The 13,235-nt window shown below is 40.1% G+C and overlaps 1 pseudogene; it reads right to left on the bottom strand.

The window, feature by feature from the left end:
* Nucleotides 1-11,184: 11,184 nt before the first annotated feature.
* On the bottom strand, nucleotides 11,185-12,870 carry LOC116472750 (T-complex protein 1 subunit alpha-like; annotated as a pseudogene).
* Nucleotides 12,871-13,235: the final 365 nt, after the last annotated feature.

The following is a 13,235-nucleotide window of genomic DNA, read 5'->3' as shown; positions in this document are numbered from 1 at the left end:
CCTGTGACCTTAACAAGCATCACATGAACAACTTGCCTACACACTACTTTGGAAATGTCATCAAATGAAATGTTGCATTTAGAATGGGCATAAAACTGAATGAGATATTGGTACAGCCACTGCCTGGCACACAGTTGAGGACATCACCTTTGCTGCTAGAAAATATAACAGGGATGTAAAAAGTTTGGTTACCACATTGCACAGTAATGACCCAAACATGTTGATACACCTGCTTCACTTGAAAACTGGTTTCTCTCCCAAACACAACCAAATAAACCTAAATAAGGCCTGGAGAGAGAATGCCTGGAATAGCCTACAGGTGCTTGTTTTTCTGTTGTTAGGCAGTTGGAAATTTGGCCAGGGCTTAAAATGCACACTCAGTCATTTACACTTAACACATTTTCTGTTACCATAAGTACGGTATCAAGTTAGTTAAAAACTCTCTCAGATAATACTTCCAGAACTCCCTTCTGTTTCAAGCCTTTTACCTATGGAACTATTCCAAGGAAAACAAGCAGTAAGAATTTCAGGACAACCTCTGTGGAGCCTTACCCCCCATTCACATGATTAAACTCTCATCTAATTGCCATTTGGCTGCCCAAGGTCTTCTAAAACTTAGCTTGTTTACTCCTTTCTACTGTATACGTGGCATTTCAGCAGATACGGTTTACTCTGACTAGCTCTTCACTGGATCATTGTTAATTGTATGTATTTCTACTCTCACCCTAGGCCAGGAGCTCATGGAGTGTTGGTAAAATGTAACACGGTATCAATTTTGTATCACTGATGCTTAAAACAGAACTTGGCATCTAATATGTCTTCAATAAATATTTGTCGACTATCTTAGGGATGCCTTAGTTATCATACCTTATTTTCTATCAACCCCACAGCATTTGTTTGTAAAGTTCCTGCCTCTGCATCTCCATTATATCTAATGATACCTAGATTCTTAAATATCTGGCAGCAAATTTTAGCCCTCTGAACTAACCAAGCTCTTCCAGCTACTTATCACTTATTCACTCATTTACTTTCACCAAGCTCCTAATCTACTTTCTCAGTTTCAACAAATATTTAGCATCAACTGCATGAACACACCACACAACATGCATATATGCAAGTCTGAACAATCTGCACAATCACTGACATTTATAATAACACTCTCCAATAGAAATATGGTAAGAGCCACAAACAAAAGCTATGTGTGTGATGGCTTTCTAGTAGCTATATTTTAAAAGTAAAAAGAAAGAGGTAAAATTAATTTCTACACCTTTAAAAAGGTATAGAAATATTTATTTAAATGTTAAATAAAATACTATTTATTTAAATGTTAAATAAAATACATTTTATTTAACTACATATAGTAAAATGTTATTTTAACAAATGATCAAAATTAAAAATTATTAAGGAGATATTTAATGTCACATTTTTCTTATCTAGTCTTTGAAATATGGAATCTATTTAGGCTTAGAGTAATTTGAACCAGCTACATTCCAAGTATAGCATGGCCACATGTGGCTAGTGGTTAGCATATTGGACAGTGCAGATGTATAAAATCATATTTTCATAAAAAGAGACACGCATAAAACTCATATAATACATAGGATAATACATGTGATATTAAGTTAAAACAATAAAACATGGGAGCCAAGGAAGAACTCAATTCTAAGAGGAAAGATAGAAGTAAGGTCCCTTGGACTTTACTTCTCTTCCCTTTACTGAGCCAAGCATCCTCTCATCCTACCAGCTACATTCTCCAATGATTGTGTGCATCTATGTATCTGTGCAAGCAGTTATGTATTTTACAGAACTATATATAAAGGATACATTCACGTGAGGACAAGGCCACACACAAATGTGATTTTCTACAGCTTACATTAACACTGTGATTACAATATATGGCAGAGGCAAAAGCAAGATAAAAAGAAAGGGCTGTGATTGGCAAATTATATGATGATGTACCCTTTTCCTAGTCAAGTACCGAAATGTGAGGGCAGGCAATGAGTAGAATAAAGAGGTGAAGCTAGTTAAATAAGAAGCCAACTAATTCTGCTTTTTTTCTTTAGAGGAAAAGGAATTAGTAGAAATTAATGATACTGTTTTCATAGCACCTGTTATACAAGGCTTTCTTTGTTCTTTACTATTAGGATGGGGTTTGAATTTTGAATGTAGAACTTAGAACTATAAAGGCTTATAAAAACATTCCCCATGCCTGGCAGAGGTTTCCGCAATGTTACTGTTTTCTATCTAGCACAGACTAGGGTGAAGAGATACAAAGAAAAGAAACAGAACACCTACATAAGGATCAGATGTAAATTAAATGATAGAGACTGAAAAAGCTGCATCAAAACAACTCAAAATATATGTAAAGTTTACAAGTGTTGAGGGCTTATCTGATAGCATTAACCTGGGAAGCATTCACGAAAAAGCAGTTGAGAGGCAAGCTGTGTTTCTGAGACTAGGGATTTGATTTGATTTGATTGAGATGAGGAGAAAGTGATTGAGAAGGAGAAAGACTCTGGAATCAAACACTATACACCCGAGGCTGATTTAAGAGAGTAGAATGGGAAATAAAATAGATAGCTTTATACAAAACTTATCAACACAAAGCAAACAGAAGTTAGGGAGGAAGGAAGTAGAGGTGGTCAGCCTGGAAATTGACACTTGACAGACTTGGCCTAGATCCACTGGCCAATAGCTAGTCATATAGTCTCTCTCAGCTTCAATATCCTCATATGGAGGACTCAAAATGGTACCTGCTCCATGAGGATTAAATGAGATTATATGAATGTGTATATATATATATATATATATATATATATTATATATTAGCATATTGGACAGTGCAGAAATATAAAAACAGATTTTCATAAAAAAGAGATGTACATAAAACTCATAATACATAGTATAATACATGTGATATAATACATGTGATATAAGTTAACACATGTGACATTAAGTTATTTTTCTAAATATATATTAAACGAGATTATATGTAGATTATATATATTATCTATGTCATGTTTAGTATAAAGCTTGGTGTATAATAAAATGCTCAATACATTTTAGTTACACTTGTTAGAAAGTTTGTGGGCACAAGGTTTGGAGTTTGATAACAAAGGCAACTGGGTACTTTTGGGAAGTATCAAATAAATTACCTTTAATAGAAAAAAAATTTTATTTTATTGCCATTTGTTGACAAAAGAACTTGTAAATGAAGAGTCCAACTTAGAATGTGGCAGTAGTCTAAGTGAAAGGTTGTTAGAATCTGGGCCACAGCTGTGCCTAAATCAAAAGAAATTAGTGAAGGCATGGCATATTTTTCACAAGTAATATGAGAATTTGTGATGAACAAGGTATCAGAAGAGCCAAGAGAAAATCCTAGTCCTAGTTCTTCACAAACTACTCACTACTTGTACACTTTTGCAAGAGCACTGGATCTCTCCAAGCATCAGTTTCCTCCTTGTTAAAATGGGTATAATACTAATACCAACATCATGGGGATGTTATGAGGATTAGGGGAGTTATTCATCAAGTACTTGGAACAGTGATTGGCGCATGGTAAGTTCTGTGAAAGTATGTGTTGGGTGAAACTGAAAGCACAACACAAACTCTTTAAGCATTTATTTTTACTCTCCCATGCATTGTATTTTTCAATCCATTAGAAATACTGTGACAGCCAGGTGTGGTGGCTCATGCCTGTAATCCCAACACTTTGGGAGGCCGAGGCGGGCGGATCACCTGAGGTCAGGAGTTCGAGACCAGCTTGACCAACATGGTGAAACCCCCATCTCTACTAAAAAAAAAATTAACCGGGCATGGTGGCGCACACCTATAGTCCCAGCTACTCAAGTGGCTAAGGCCGGAGAATTGCTTGAACCCCAGGGGCCAAGGTTGCAGTAAATGGAGATCGTGCCACTGCACTCCAGCCTGGGTGACAGAGTAAGACTCCATCTCAGAAAAGGAACACTGTGGACCGGGTGCAGTGGCTCATGCCTGTAATCCCAGCACTTTGGGAGACCGAGGCAGGTGGATCACCTGAGATTAGGAGTTCGAGACCAGCCTGGCCAACATGGTGAAACCCCGTCTCTACTAAACATACAAAAATTAGCCGGGCATGGTGGCAGGTGCCTGTAATCCCAGCTACTTGGGGGGCTGAGGCAGGAGAATCGCTTGAACCCGGGAGGCGGAGGTTGCAGTGAGCCGAGATTGCGCCATCACACTCCAGCCTGGGGGACAAGAGTGAGACTCCATCTCAAAAATGAAAAAAAAAAAAAAAGAAACACAGTGAATTAGTACTACTCCCATTTGAGGGATAAGGAGAGAATCTTGAAGACACAGAGTCACACAGGCGGGTGATGTTCCCAGCAAGGAGTACACCTGGGCTTTTTACCCAGACGAGGCTCTCTCCCCTACCGCAGGCACCTCCAATGCCGTGAGCCTAAAAACCTAGAGGCGGTGATGTCACAATACTGAGAAGTTGGCATGGGCTAATGGGTGCACTAATTTGTCGTTAGAATTCCTGTTACTTAGATTTTTAGAATCTAAATATCAGAAGATCATTAGAATTGTGGAAACAAACGAAGATCAAGCAAATGAGAACAAGCAGAGGCTATTTCTTCAGAGCCTGCTCTAGCAAGAGAGCCTCCATCACTTGCATTTTGGCAGAGGCTGGCAGGCAGCACAGTGGGAAAGCTTTAGAGTGGAAAAAGGCAAAGGTTTCAGGTCAGCCCTGTTTGGAGGCTGTTGGCACGGGGAAGCTGTCAACGGGCTAACTAGAAGCAGGGCAACCTGTGTGATTGGTTAGGAGGGCATATTTGGCTTTTTCTGGTTGGACCTAACTTGGAAAAAGGGAAAAAAATCAAGGAAGCTGCCAGTTATTAATCAATTCCTAGTTGTTTGAGACTGATTATTATAGGGGTTATTGTTTGGCTCCCTGGACCAGTTGCTAGAGATAATGATCTGACTTCTTACATGTCTGATTTATGGATAGTGGGTTGGCTTCCTGGACTGGTTACTAGAAATTAGGAATTGATTTCCTGGGCTGGTTGCTGCAGATTGTGGATCAGGGTTCTCTTTTTATGTATGGTCCAGCCATTGTCCATTTGTATATTCAGTCTCTCAGAAGTCACCTGGTTGAAATCTAGCCCAAGTATTTAACCCCTAACCATTGTCCAGCATAATGGAGGACTCCATCATACAAAGTGGCCTATTCCATTCTGAGACAACTCTGTTTCCATATTTTAGTGATACTGATATTTAGAAAATCGTGCCTGCTAGTAATGCCCACTGCTTAGGTCTAGATCTGTGTTCTGACAGATAATAGAACCCTCGGTGCATGGAACTCTCTGATGGCCTCCCCTTGGCAGATACTCCTGATATCTAAAGAAATGCAGGCTTTATATGCAGTGTAATCATCTTGATGTCACAGCCTTAGTCTTTCTATTCTACATCTCAGGGATAATCCTCTGCTCTGTCCACCCACGTATTTTATTGCAAATATACAACCATCATGAGATTGGGCTAACTGTGAAAGTGAATCCTAACAGTAGGCCAAGATCCTTTCGCCTGTTTCTAATCTGAGTAAAATATCTCAGAAAAACATTGTTTGAGTTAGCACCAGTTACTAAAATGCCACCCTAGGTAAGTACATGGGACTTGAATAAAATTTCAATTGATGAATCCATATTTCTTAATTTTCCCTCATAGCAGATACCCTGCTCTGTCTCCCCAACCTCCAACCATTAGAGTCACAGAACATTTATTTGCTGTTTTTGTCTTTTTTTGGTGGTGGGTGGGCGGGCGGTCTTGCACTGTCACCTAGGCTGGAGTGCAGTGGCACGATCTCAGCTCACTGCAACCTCCACCTCCCAGGTTCAAGCGATTCTCCTGCCTATGCCTCCCAAGTAGCTGAGATTACAGGCACCTACTAGCAAGCCCGGCTAATTTTTGTATTTTAGAGAGATGGGGTTTCACTATGTTGGCCAGGCTGGTCTCGAACTCCTGACCTCAGGTAATTTGCCTACCTTGGCCTCCCAAAGTGCTGGGATTACAGGCCTGAGCCACTGTGCCCAGTCTATTTGTTTTTCTTAAGCAAATGAATTTTTTCTCTGTCCTTCCAATATTCAAACATGAAGAACATCAGAGAAAGAAAGACATACAAATGGCTCTTGAGCTGATCCTCCTTGGCATTAGTAAAGGAAGAAAGGGTTTTCTTAAAGTGGGCATCTACCTAATTAGATGTAGTAGAGCATAAAACAATATCAAAGGATCTGCTTCAGACTCTGCGCCCAACCACAGTGTGTTAATCTCTCATATTAACATTTACTCACCTTCTCTGGCCCAGCCCTCTGCATTAGCAGACAATACTAAGTATTCTTAGTAGAACAGGTAATTTTCCGCCATGTACTCTTAACTTATTCTTCACTCTCAAACATTTTAGTTAATACTCTTTCTGTCCATTGTGAGTGGATTACGGAAAAAAACAACTCATTGTCTTATTTCATGTCGCAAAGAAAATGTATATACTGAACAACATTACTTCTTACTAGGTAACATCCACACACAAAAATTCATGCTAGTAAATAATATCTCCACCAAGCCCCTCAACTATGTGTGTGATCGATATAAAATGCCGTTAAGTCATTGGACATGAGTCAAAGTGGGAGTACAAGGCAGATCTCAAACAAACAAGAATTGCACCATCTCCCACACCCTACCACTACCACAGTGAGAGAAAGAATGCTTATTCATCCCACAGACAAAAACCGTGTGGAGCAAACTCTCACAACGGGAAATCCTACCAGCCTCTCTCCTCTCCTGAGAGAGTCCAACTGTTTTTAGATTCAGTCAACAAATTATAAATAATTTAACTTAGTGATTATTGCTAAGGGAAGAAAAATTAATACATAATAATGGGTAGGTTAAAAAAAGGAAAAAGAAAAACAAGATCATGTTCTTTGCAGGGACATGGATGGAGCTGGAGGCCATTATCCTTAGTAAACTAACACAGGAGCAGAAAACCAAATGCTGCATGTTCTCACTTATAAGTGGGAGCTAAATGATGAGAACACGTGGACACATAGAGGGGAACAACACACACTGAAGCCTATCAGACAGGGGGAGGGTGGAAGGAGGGAGAGGATCAGGAAAAATAACTAGGCTTAATACCTGGGTGATGAAATAATCTGTATAACACACCCCCACGACACAAGTTTACCTATGTAACAAACCTGCACATGTACCCCTGAACTTAAAATGAAAACAATAATAATAATAATAGGTAGGAATCAACAGATGAAACATGATTTTTCTCTCACTCTCTGTTGCAGAGATTACCAGCTCTCTACCAAAGACATACTCCTCTTCTGTGGTGTTGCTCTGGAAAGCAGCTACCCAACTTTCATTTAGGATAGAGCCATATGACCGGTTCTCACCAATGGAACATGAGCCAGAGTGAGTCACTTCTAGGCTGAAGTAGATAAAGAGCAGTTGTGCCTTCCTCATCATTCTTTCCCCATCTGCTCATTGAAATTACTGGACTCTAAGGTTTGCAGGAGACAGAAGACTGACAGGATGGAATAAGCTCGAGTTGCTGAATCACTGCCTGGAATGCCATCCACAAACACTCGATTTGGATTTTATGTGAGCAAGAAACATATTCTATTAAGCCACTGAACCATCAGCATTCACTTATTATAGCACCTATTAATTAATGTTAATAATTAATTAATACATCAATTCACCCACCTATCCTTTGGGAGATACCCCTGACCCCTATACTCTGTAATTTCAGTTGAATTATGCTGGTTCACTTCCAACTCTCCATAAAGAATATTGAATTGCTGGCTCTGCTATCATATACCTAAAAGCCACTGTGAGCAGGCATAGTTTCTAGAAATCTAATTTTGATGAAAATTCATAAAGGACTTTGGACTTTAGCTGTGATCAGCCCTTTACTCTGCAGACTATCATGAAGACCAGAGAGGAATGTCATGAACCTTAGTAATAGGCAGGTTCTTGTGAAATTTTCAATCTGTAATGGGAAATGGCAGCTGGTATCCAAACTGGGCCTTAACCCTGGAGGAATCCTTTGTTTCCTGGTTGCAGTTGAAATACTGGACCTTTCTCTTCTTTTAAGCCTCAGATATATTTTTTCATGATCTCTCTTATTTCATATTTGCACACTGGCAGTAAGGCCTTTTTCCTGTCTCCAAATCTCTCTATGTCCTCTGGTGGAGTTTCATCTGTGCTGTTCCTACAGCAGTTATTCCACACGTTGCAGTAGGCAGAGGATAAAGAAGAGAGAGAGGGTACTACTCATGAAACAGGAGTAGAGCCCAAATCACATCAGGGCTCACAGGCCATGCTAATGACTTTAGTCTTTACCCTCAGAGGAAAAATGAAGCCACTGAAGTACATTAAGTATGAGGATGATGTAATCTGTTTTGCTTTTTAAAAAGATTGCTTTGGCTACAGGGTAGAGGATAGGTAAAGAAGGTAATCAGAATGCTGTGGCTGTGATCCAGTCAAGAGATGATGCAACCTAAGTCAGAGAGTGGAAGAGGGATGGATAAATAACAGGCTTGTGATAAGGCCTAGATATGGGGAATAAAATGAAAAAGAAATGCTAATGGAGGTACCCAGATGCTAATGGTGCTGGGAATGCTTTTAAACAACAGCACTTGCTCTGTTGCTTTTATGTTTGCTTGTTTGTTTGTTTGTTTTCCTTACAGGTAATCTTTTTTTCTTTTTTGAGACAAAGTCTCGCTCTGTCACCCAGGCTGAAGCGCAGTGGCATGAACAGGGCTCACAGCAGCCTCAACCTCCTCAGCTCAAGTGATCTTCTCACCTTGGCCTCCCAAACTGCTGAGATTACTGGCATGAGCCACGGCATGCAGTCTTCCTACAGGTACTTTTTCTTCTCTTTTTTGCAGTTCTCCTAGGCGGGACTTTATTTAAAAGGTATGTTGCCGCCATAATTCATTAAGCCGAAGCTCGGTTTGGGCCAGCTTCGAACCCTAGGTGGTTATTATAGAGCAACGGCAGATCAACAGCTCTACCTTCTGCCAAGGTGGAAGGGACCATTCTGCTTTAAAAGCAACAAGAAAATGTTGAAAAGTTGCAATCTGACTCAATATGGTTCTGGATTGTGTTTCATTATTTAGCAGTAAAAGGAGAAAATATTTTAAAGACTCAGTTTCCCTCCTTACAGGTACTCCTTAAGCAACTGTCCTAAAGGGTGGAAAAGTGTCTCTGAACACAACTACACACACACACACACTCTCTCTCTTTCTCTCTCTCTGCTACCTGCAAGCCGTTAGTGAACCATCCATTGCCAGACAGCTCTGCTCCTCCCTCTCCCCTTAGAGTTCTCTGCTTCCCCACAGCTTGTGAAAAAGCTGGAGACTCACAAATGTTCTTTAATTCTGATGTCAGTGCCCAGAAACACCATTAGATAACAGCTCAGGCCTGAGGGGCTCAATCTGCTGATACCTCCCCCAATAAATGTTCTTATGGCTAGTTCTGCAAAGCAAGCTTTACCTACTACCACTTCCTCAGCAGGTAACCCGTCCCTGACATTCTCTTGGACATAGGGTTTTTGTTGCTTTTCTCCTCTACATGTTCTCAGACTCCAAGGGTGATCTTTCCCAGTTCCAACACCCCACTACCACCAACAATTGCAAGGACCACACGGATTCACTTTACCTCCTCTTTCTCAGAAGGACCAAAATCCCTTGGTGCCCATCATGCTGGAGTCCTTCCTCTGTCCTCTGTTCTTAGTCCTAAGAGAGCTTATTTCCTCCATGTTGAGGGTGCAGACTCAGCTTCTCTCACTTTTTCTCTGGAACCTCCACTACATGGCAGATGTTAACTGAAAGAGAGAGAGTATGTAGCAATTTTTCCCCTTGGAAGTTTGCCTCAGATCAATCAATTTGCCATATTTAACATTCACGCTTTGTGCATATGCTAATAAATCATTAAAATTCATGTGGATTCTAACAGTTTTGGGTTTTCTTTTTCTATATTTTGTAATTCCTACTCAATTCTGTGAATTATAATGTTGCAATTGAAAGTAATCACCAGCAGAAATATTCATTGTACACAGGACTGAAAAAAAGGAATCTCAAGTTAAAAACTCCACCATTTGTTATATACATTTTGGCCTTCAGTAGTTCACAATTCTGTTTCTCTTTTCCCAGATGGAATACTTATTAACCTCAGATGCTTTTATGTGTTGTTGAACACAGTAATAAAATATGCCTCCTAAAATGTCCAGATAACCTAAAGAACCATAAAGAAGTTAGGGACTTGGGAGGTCATCAGAGCAAAGCTCCTATGTCATACAACTCTCCTCCACATGTTATGCCTGAAAGAGCTGGGCATTTGGCTCCCATCTGCACACTTCAGATGTCCAGGGACTCACTGTGAGATGAGCAGTCCCAGTGCTGGTTCATGCTTCTGTTAGGAAAGTTTATTTTATTGAAATAATATAAATATTCTCATCACTTTGACTTCTAGTTGTTTCAGAACACTGAAAAATAAACTTATTTTCACTTCTGAATGATAGTGTTTAATTTTTGGCACACAGTTGAGTCTCCGTGATGTCTTTTCTTCTCCAGATTGAGCACATGCAGTGACCTCAATTCTCCCTTGGAGGTCAGGTCTTACCAATTTCTTCTGCGTCTGCCCAGGTTCACTTCAACCACCCTGGGAACGCTTCTACCTCTTCTCCCGTCATCTCACCATGATGGACTCCAAATTAGGAATGCCCCTGCAGCACCTAGGCCCTAACACAGGCCAGGAGACATGATGCAGATACCTTAGATCCAGGAATCTCATTAACCATTCTTAACCTCAGCACAGTTCTCTTAGTTTTAACTTTTTAAGCACCATTTGGCTACTCTTAAGCCTGTCGTTCACTAAAACCCAAACACATTTTTGACAATTTGCTGCAAAGTTAAGACTTCATCATCTCCCTGTTAATTTTGAACTAACTGATGGACTTTACACATATTCTTATTATATTACAAAGAATTGATTTCTGCCTAGTAAGATGTATGAATTCTTATTTTAACTTTTATTTTAGGTTCAAGGGCACATGTGTAGGTTTGTTAATACAGATGTCTGAATTTTTTTTTTTTTTTTTACAGTTTGTTGTACTTTAATGTGTAATACTCAACTCAAGGTACAAGACAATTGCATTTAACATTGTTATAAATAAAAGAGACATCAGATCAATCATTAAGGGCTCCAGAGTGAACAGCATCTTCATAACCTCCATGTTTATCATCTTTACTTTCTGGATGTAATTTAATAAGATCATCAATTCAAAGAATGGTAATTGTAGCTTCTGTTGCAAATTTCAAACTCTTAACTTTAACTATGGTTGGTTCAAACACTCCTGCTTGTTTGTTGTCTCCACGTTTACCATTGCTCAAATCAAGACCAATCCATTTTAGATTTTTACATTCTGGGCTAACCTGAGCCTCATTATGACAGGCTTTAATTTTGTGACCAGATCTGTGGAGTCCTGGGCAGCATTAACTGCCAGTGTATTAGGAATACCAAGAAGTGATCTTGCAAACTCTGCAATAGCAAGATCTTCCTGAGACCCCATGATGGTTGCATAGTTTTCAAGGTATATGGAAGGGGGTGCTGTCCCCGCCTGGAACCATGGATTTTGACTCCAAAACTCTCTTCACTACACAAAGTGCATCATGTAAAGAGCACTCCATCTCACCACACATGAAATCATTTGCCCCACGTAAGATAATCGATGCAGATGTATGAGCCTTAGTGTTTTTAAGATCAGCTCATCATCACAAATTCTCTCCGGTACCACTTCTGCCTGTCCCAACATTGCAGCTTCAGAAGTTTCTTCACCTTCCATATTGGCCAGGGTTGACAGAATAGTTGCTCCAGAAGCTTTAGCAATGCCTTCAACACTCATCTAACTGCCATAGCACCAGCCTCCACAAAATACTTCAGACACATATCATCAATTCCACCAGTGGTTAGAATAATGTTGGCACCAGTTGCCAGGATCTTCTGAATTCTCTCCTTGGTGATAATCTGATTCTCTTTGTCTAATTTGGTCCAGTTTTTCATGGTCTGTAATGACCACTGTACACCAAGCTTCATTTTTTTTTCAGGCTGAAGTCAAGGCAAGCAATTTTTGCATTTGTGATTCTCTTGGGCATGCCCTGGGATCCCACCACACAGTTGAGTGCACAGCCACTGACATGTATACTCTCTGTTTGACTTCTCCCACGGGCTTTCAAAATATTAACAGAATTCACTGGATAATGTGGCTGTCCTCTTATATCTGTGTATTTAATAGCAAGTACAGCATCTACTACCATGTTAGCAAAGAAATCACCATTTATTTCAATGATTTTGGAAGACATGGATGTCTTAGCAGCATTAATCAGACAATCTCTTCCCAGTTCATCTTTGTTAACAATTAGGTTTTCATTGATATAACGCACTGCTTCCTTGCAAGCAAGTCGTTAGCCACTAATAACTGATGTGGATGAATTTTCTGTTTGCCTAATTAATCTGCATTTTTTAGGAGTTCTGCTGCAATAATAACCACTGAGGTAGTTCCATCTCTAACTTCTTTGTCTTGCAGATCAGCCAGCTCACAAAGAACGTTAGCTGCAGGATGTTCTACCTCCAGTAACTTCAGGATGGTTGCACCATCATTAGTAATGGTTACATCACCAATATCATCCACCAACATTTTATCCAAGCCAACGGACCAAGAGAACTTTTTACAATATTGGCAATCGAAGCTGCAGACATCATGTTCTGGGAGCGGATCGTCTCCCCGCTGCTGCGGTCTCCAAACACGGACAAAGACGCCTCCATCTTCCTGGCGGCGGTACATACCGAATTCTGCTCACACTGCGGGCAACCAGTTATCGCGGCCCCTCGGCCAACCGGCCACCACAGCAGTGGCGGGGACCGTGTGGAGCGGACCCGAGTGACGCACCGCCCCACTCGCTTCCCGGCTGCCCCGGCTGGCCGCGGGGCACGGCGGGAAGCAGATCTCTGAACTTTTATTTTGCCATTTGAAATATTAGCTCTTCTTCCCAACTTTCAGGCAACTATCAAAATACTAAACATCATAGACAACAAAATCTTGTGACAATATTTAAATGTATGAAATGTATTTTATTACTAAATATATAAAATTTAAAAATTAAATTTGAATTATGTACTTCAAAAATAAA

The sequence above is a fragment of the Hylobates moloch genome, unplaced genomic scaffold (assembly GCF_009828535.3).
Source record: "Hylobates moloch isolate HMO894 unplaced genomic scaffold, HMol_V3 SCAFFOLD_8, whole genome shotgun sequence".
NCBI lineage: Eukaryota > Metazoa > Chordata > Mammalia > Primates > Hylobatidae > Hylobates > Hylobates moloch.
This window is presented reverse-complemented; position numbering and strand designations above follow the sequence as displayed.